Here is a 7,593-nt window from a genome sequence, read left to right on the forward strand (position 1 = left end):
CATCAAGAATAAGTACCCTCTTCCCTGGATTGACATTCTATTTGATCAACTTATCGGAGCCCGGGTATTTTCCAAGATTGACCTCAGGTCGGGTTATCATCAGATCCGTATCCGACCCGAAGATATACCAAAGACCGCATTCACCACGCGGTATGGATTATTTGAATATCTGGTTATGTCTTTCGGACTAACAAATGCTCCTGCCCACTTCACCTATCTTATGAACTCGGTATTTATGCCCGAGTTAGATAAATTCATGATGGTATTCATTGATGATATCTTGATATATTCTAAGAATGAAGAAGAGCATGCTCGGCATTTGCGGATCGTATTAACACGCTTAAGGGAGCATCAACTATATGCTAAGTTCAGTAAGTGCACGTTCTGGCTGGAGGAGATCTAATTTCTGGGACATGTATTATCTGCCAAGGGGATTGCGGTGGATCCCAGCAAAGTCAAGGATATTTTGGAGTGGAAACCACCAACTACGGTGCATCAAGTCCAAAGTTTCCTTGGACTAGCTGGATATTACCGCCGATTCATTCCAGATTTTTCCAAGCTTGTGAAACCAATCACAAGTTTATTGAAGAATGATGCCAAATTTAATTGGTCTTCGAAATGTAATGAAGCCTTTGAGCAGCTGAAAGTATTATTGACCACTGCTCGGGTATTGGCTCAATCGGACATTGAAAAGCCCTTTGATGTGTATTATGACGCATCAGGCAGTGGTCTCGGCTCTGTTCTAATGCAAGAGGGCTGAGTGATAGCTTATGCTTCAAGGCAGTTGCGCCGGCATGAAGAACATTAACCAACTCATGACCTGGAGTTAGCTGCTGTGGTTCATGCCCGAAAAATATGGCGTCATTATCTGCTGGGGAATGTCTTTCACATTTATGCAGATCATAAAAGTTTGAAGTACATCTTTACCCAGTCAGAGCTTAATATGAGACAAAGGAGGTGGCTTGAGCTGATCAAGGATTATGAATTAGAGATTCACTATCACCCAGGCAAAGCTAATGTAGTGGCAGATGCGTTAAGTCGCAAGGCTTCCTGCCATTGTTTGACGCTGAAGACTTCTGACATTACGTTATGCCAAGAAATGGAGAAGTTGAACCTGGGGATAATTCAACATGGAACTTCAAATCACCTGAGGCTTGAGTCAGTCCTCCTGCAAAGAATAATTGATGCACAAAGAAATGATGAGGGAATGAAACACATTCATGAGAAAATGGAGGCCGGAAAAGCCAACTGCTTCAGAAGAGATGATCAAGGTGTTGTATGGTTTAATAACCGCATAGTTGTGCCTAAGAATGAGGAGATCTGCCAGCAAATTCTAGATGAAGCACATCTTAGTCGCTATTCTATTCATCCCAGAAGCACTAAGATGTATCATGATCTAAAACAGAATTATTGGTGGACAAAGATGAAGATTGAAATCGCACGCTATGTGGCAAGATGTGACACTTGTAGACATGTCAAGGCCATACACATGAAAGTTGCTGGTCCATTGCAATTGTTACCTATCCCAACATGGAAATGAGAGGATATAAGCATGGACTTTATTGTGGGATTGCCCAGGACAACAAAAGGGTATGACTGCATCTGGGTCATTGTTGATCGACTTAAAAAGATCGCCCACTTCCTTCCAGTCAGGGTAAAGTATATAGTGGCCACATATGCAGAGTTATACATTGCTCGTATTCTCAGTTTGCATCGTGTTTCGAAGACCATAGTGTCGGATCGTGGACCGCAATTCGTGTCCAAATTTTGGGAAGAACTTCACAAGGCTTTGGATACTAAGTTGCTCCATTGTTCGGCCTATCATCCTCAAACCAGTGGGCAGACTGAGAGGGTGAATCAAATACTTGAGGACATGTTGCGAGCTTGTGCTCTAGAATTTCCACAGAAATGGGATGAATGCTTGCCATTTGCGGAGTTCTCGTACAATAATAGTTATCAAGAAAGCATCAAAATGGTACCCTTTGATGCTTTATACGGGCGAAAGTGTCGTACTCTGTTAAATTGGACTGGACCAGGTGAAAGAAGTTTCTTTAGGCCAGGTATGGTAAAGAAGACAGAAGAGAGAGTTCAACGAATAATTCATAATTTGAAAGAAGCTCAAGCTCGTCAAAAGAGTTATGCAGACAAGCGATGACAACCCTTGCACTTTCAAGTTGAAGATTTTGTCTACCTGAAAGTTTCGACAATGAAGGGTGTATCATGTTTCGGGGTAAAGGGGAAGCTTGCACCCCGGTACAGTGGTCCTTTTCCTATCCTTGAAAGATATGGACCAGTGGAATACCGACTCTAGTTACCCAAAACCTTGTCTGCAATACATAATGTGTTCCACGTGTCTCAATTAAAGAAGTGTCTTCGGGTTCCCGATCGAACCATTGAAGTAACGGATGTTGCCTTAGAACCAGACTTGACATATTCAGAACATCCTATTTGAGTCTTGGATCAAAAGGACAGAATTACCTGAAGAAAAACTCTCAAGTTTTACAAGATACAATGGAACCAACATTCAGAAGATGAGGCTACATGGGAAACTCAAGACTTTTTAGAAAAGAATTTCCCAGGCTTTTTAGCCTCATGCAATTTTTAAAGTATGTACATTTGTTGTAATAAAGGAATGAGCCCCATACCACCTCTGCCTTGTACTGAAAATAAGGAAATAAACATATGTCGCGTTTCCTTTTCCATTACTTATCCTAGCACTTTTAATCTCGGGACGAGATTCTTTTATGGGGGGAAGGATGTAACACCCCTAGTGTTACTGCCACTAAAACTTGAGCATAACATCATAAGCATTGCATATCATGTGATTGTTACATTTAGAATGCATTCACTAGGCAAAACGTTCAAACAAGTTGTATTGATGTGACATGTTATAAGTGAAACCCTAGGGTACACTGCTTAACCCTAGATTGGGCTTAAAAGAGTAAACAAAGCTTAGCTAAAAGAAAACTTCAAAACTTAGTTAAAATGTTCATGAAATGTCACCAGGAATGGAGTTAAGTAGCATCCAAACCCTAAACGTACCAAAAACCCTAAATAGACCCCTGAGAAACCCTGGACTGAAACCCTAGGGGGTTGTATGCAAAATATGCACATTTTTTGACCTAAGTGCAAAAACAATGAAATTAGGGTGTCTTAACTCATATGATTTACATGTGTGTGGATTTGCAACTTAAACCCTAAGTTTTGGGCCTATTTGCAAAAAGACACATTTGAGCTCTATTGAGTTAAGTCTGAAATTCAGTGGAATTAGCTCAACTTTGGGACCCTATACCTTCCAAATTATGAAGATTTTGCCCTAGGTCAATACATCAAGTTTGTAGAGCTATAAAAGGGGAACAACTTTGCTATAGAGATTAAGTCCTCGAACTATGAAAAGTTTTGAGAAAATTAGACCCAAAGATGGGCTACCAGACTGCCATATATCTGAATTCAGGCTGACAGTGTGCTTGAGCCATATTTGAGCTGCGATTCGAGCCTAATCCAGTAAGAATTTAGGAGTGATTGCTATAGTAAGATTGAAGCTGGATAGTAGAGCAACAACTTTCTTAAAGATGGATTAGGAAGTCACTACATGAAAAATCAAGATTCAAGCCCTACAAGAAGGTTTGTCAGACTAACTGATAGAGCTTTGCGATGGTACAGTAACCAAAAGATCAGTAGATTCAGTGAGCTGGCCGCCGGTGACCCTCTGCCGTGATTAACGCCGATCGTCGCAATTCGTGCGTTTGGTCTGTGGATTGAGTTCGCCGGTGAAAAGATCTCGTCACGGATGGGTTCAAGTTACTGTGGCCACGCTGTCTCTCAGTTCCTCGCGCTGGCGACGTGGCCTTACGGACATCACCGGAATCCACGATATTCACCGCGGTTGCGCCACACCTCCAGCCTTTAACCGCACCGCCGTGACTCACGTTAGCCATCCGATCATCGCCGGTGAGTCTGCCACGGTATTCTCCACGAATCAACTGCGCCAGTACCCTTCTCCCTCTCCGGCCGCCAGCGCGTCTTCGCGAAATTGAACACCACCACCTTGCACTCCTATAAATTGATGGCCTGGCCTATTGCACCATACTATCACGAAGCCAGAGCACCCATTACCGCCTTCAATTAGCCACCATAGCCGGTGAATTTCCTTCTTCCCCCAATTCTGTTTCCGCCGCCGTGGTAGAACCCTCACCGTGGTCAGTGAACCCCAGGTCTGTTCATGCTCCCTGCTGTCTTGTTTCAACATCCGTGGATCCTCCTGATGCTCCTCGACCCGGCCAATTGGACTAGGACCCCATAGATCAACGGGAACGCGCTTGATTGCCTGTAGTACCCGCTGTCATCGTGGACAGTGCGTGTTAGAGCGCCATTAGTAAAATTGGTTGAGGGGAAACCCTTGTTAGGTCTTGAATTCGGTCTCTGCCAAAGTAGGGCATCAGTCATCAAGTAAATCGGCCGGTGTAAGCTCGTCGAAGCGTGGCCCAGCGCCGTTCGCCGTCGGGGACTGCAAGCTATGAAGAGATAGAAGTACGAGGGCCTTTTCGCAAATGTCAGTGACCCTGTTAAATAGTGCGCATGACTCTTCCTTAGTTATTCAAACCGATGGGGGGGTTTCTGCAAAACTGGTAGCGCGGGCGCGCTCGGGCGCGTTTTCACCAGTGGATAGGCCAACTTGGGCCGGTTCCGGTCCAGCACTTTTTCTGTCTTTTTCTTTTTCCTTTTCTTCCAGAGCTAAAGAAATTCTAGAAAATTGTAGAAAAATGCTAAAAATACAAGACCAATTTTGCTAGGCTTCTAATTTCCTATAGTATTTAATAAAAACAGTTTCATGATTTTCAGTTCCAATAGGGAATTTTGGGACATTTAAAACAACCAAAAACCATACTTTTAGAATTTTTGAGAGTAGTTTATAATCCCAAAATTCACCAAACTTTTTAGATAGATTTTAAATAATAGTTAAAAGCCTTGGGTAAAATTTGGTATGTTTTGGACCATGTTGGTTACTTAGAACCCAAAACCCTAGCCCCCTGCCCTATGAACTTCACTATAGACTCCGAAAACCCTAGTTTCTCAGAGATCCGTGAAGGAAAGTTATATTCAAGACATTAGATAATAAACTTCTATTATCTTAGCATTTTCATGAGCATTACATGAGCATTCATGATTATATATGGTTATATTTAGAGAACGAGGAGGAAATAGAAGTTGAAGAAGCGAGGACTTCACCACCACCACCTGACGAACCTCAGGCAGGCAACTGCTTTTATTTTGATATCTGCGGAATAGAGACTAATTCACCTATCACTCAAAGCAAGCCCCGGTGCATTTGCCACCCCCTTGTTATTTTAAAAATCTTTCTCACTTACTTGATGCATTAGGTGATAGGAGTTGTGTGTTAAACCAGTTGCTGCATTTCCTTCCTTGGAATTTGATTACTTCTCCTTAATCCCTGATTTACAAAAAAGATTTTCTTATGCTTAGCTTGGCTCTAGAAAACAAAATGTTTTGTTTTCACAAAAAATGATGCTTCAAAGTGGGTGGGATGTTTTCAAAAACAAAACTTGATGGTGGATCCATCATGGCCATGATGGGTTCAACATCAGAAAAGATGTACCTCTGCCAGGTACCAAACTTTGGGTAAAATGATAAAGCTGAGACCGGGTGGGTGACTTGCACGAGAAGAGAGTCTCGGTGTAGTGTCTCCGTTTGTGTCGATTAAGGACCTTCTCGATGTAGGCTTGCTGATCGAGGACCTTTTAGTTGGTCACATGCCTCGTCATGGGTAAGCTTTGCCTTGGGCAGACTAATACCAGAATAAGATAACACGCAATGGGAGTGGAGAGATGGCGAGAGTAGCGTGTACCCTCCGTGGCAAGAGGCTGGACGGTGGTGTATCTGTGCTCTCGGTTGGCGTGAACCTGATCTGGTCTTAAGAACCCTGGTGGCGAGTTGACATATGCAAGGGTTAAGTGCTACATATGTCTTGTGATTGGAGATCCTCAGCTGAGTATAATCGATTCGGATCACCGTAACTTCGCGGATATGAAGACTTGGTCATTGCCCTACACGTAGCAATCCAGTGAAGATGAAGGGTTGTTAAGAAAATGGCTAGTATAGGTCAAGTGAATGAATTAGGGTAGAAAGAACACTAGCTGCAGGTAATTCTACTTAACCTGACAAATAAAACTGGATTTTTAAGGATCCACTGTTTGTAAGCATTTCTGCAAACAGAGTCTTTGATTTTTGATAAGCCATATCTTGATTCCCAAAGGCCGACATATCCTTGAGAGTCTTTTACTTTGATGGGTAAGTCTTGCGAAAGTACACTTCGTACTCAAGGCTTTGTCCCATGTTGTTTTAGGTGAGGAAGCGGCAAATTTTTGCTGCTTTTGTTCGAAGGTTGTGCCAAAAGAAGAGAATCAAGACTAAAGCTGCGGGAGGAAAGGTCCTCCGTTAAGAAAAACTTTTACTGTTTATTCGGGAGGGCGTTTTGCCTCCCAGGTTATGTAATAATAATACTCAACACTCCTATATTTCATTCTAGTCTATAATAATCCAACTCTTTCTTACTTTTATATAAGGTAAGTTATTGTAACTGCTTCTGCATTTTCGTACCTCCGATGTATTGTAATGTGTGCGTGACAGGTGAAACGCTCTTGGGAAAGGTAAGGAATTCAGATACCGAACTTGTCAAGTGGTCAGGTGCATCTGCAGGGTTGTCTGAGGTCCGTTGGACAAGGACAACTGTAGGTGGGCCTAATGACTTGGGAGGTTCTGTCACATAATCCATCTTTTTATTTTTGTTTCCTTTATGCCTTTAAGGTGGGTTTGAACTACAAGATAGTTTTACAAATTTTCAAAAATTCTGCAAAAATTACAGTGGCTTCTCAATGTGTATAACTTTATGTCTCAAAGTTTGGGGCTTAAGAAGTGAGGGGCTCTCTCTGTACAAAATTATCAAATATTAGGGCAAAGGGGGTGTTTTGAACTACAACTCCTTTTTAACAGTGGGTTATTCTCTAAGGCTTATTTTTGCTGGCATTTAGATGTAATAACATGGTTTTGTACAAATTTTCAGCCACTAATATTTATTAGTTATTTTACTATGATTTTCTAAAGTTTCTAGCCAAAGGGATGCTTTCTACTACCACTATACTTGAAAAATATCAAACAACAGATTTCTAATTTTTCCTATCTTCTTCTTTGCGCAAGAGCAATCATTCTAGAATTTGGTAACTTTTTGCTTAAGGGAAAGGGTGGTAGGAATTTCTTGAATTAAATGGCCTTTTTCATGAGGTAGGGGTAATGGGGTTATTTTGTAGTTTTGAATAGGTTTTGCATTTTTCTCTGGTGGCCTACTTCATTAATAATCTGGTAAAAATTTATTTGCCCATTGTTGCACACTTTTTGGCTTACTTATGATTTAATTGGAATATGGCTAAATACCAAGTTTTATTTGTTCAACCCACTTAAGATGATGGACTGAGGTGTTTATCATTTTTGTAATGGTGTCCTAGTAGTTAGGAGTCTACTGAATTTTTCTTACCAATTTTGAAATGGTTCTTATATTTTTAATAATGGCCTTTCTGG

Source organism: Zea mays, chromosome 10, assembly GCF_902167145.1.
Source record: "Zea mays cultivar B73 chromosome 10, Zm-B73-REFERENCE-NAM-5.0, whole genome shotgun sequence".
In the NCBI taxonomy this organism is placed as follows: Eukaryota; Viridiplantae; Streptophyta; class Magnoliopsida; order Poales; family Poaceae; genus Zea; species Zea mays.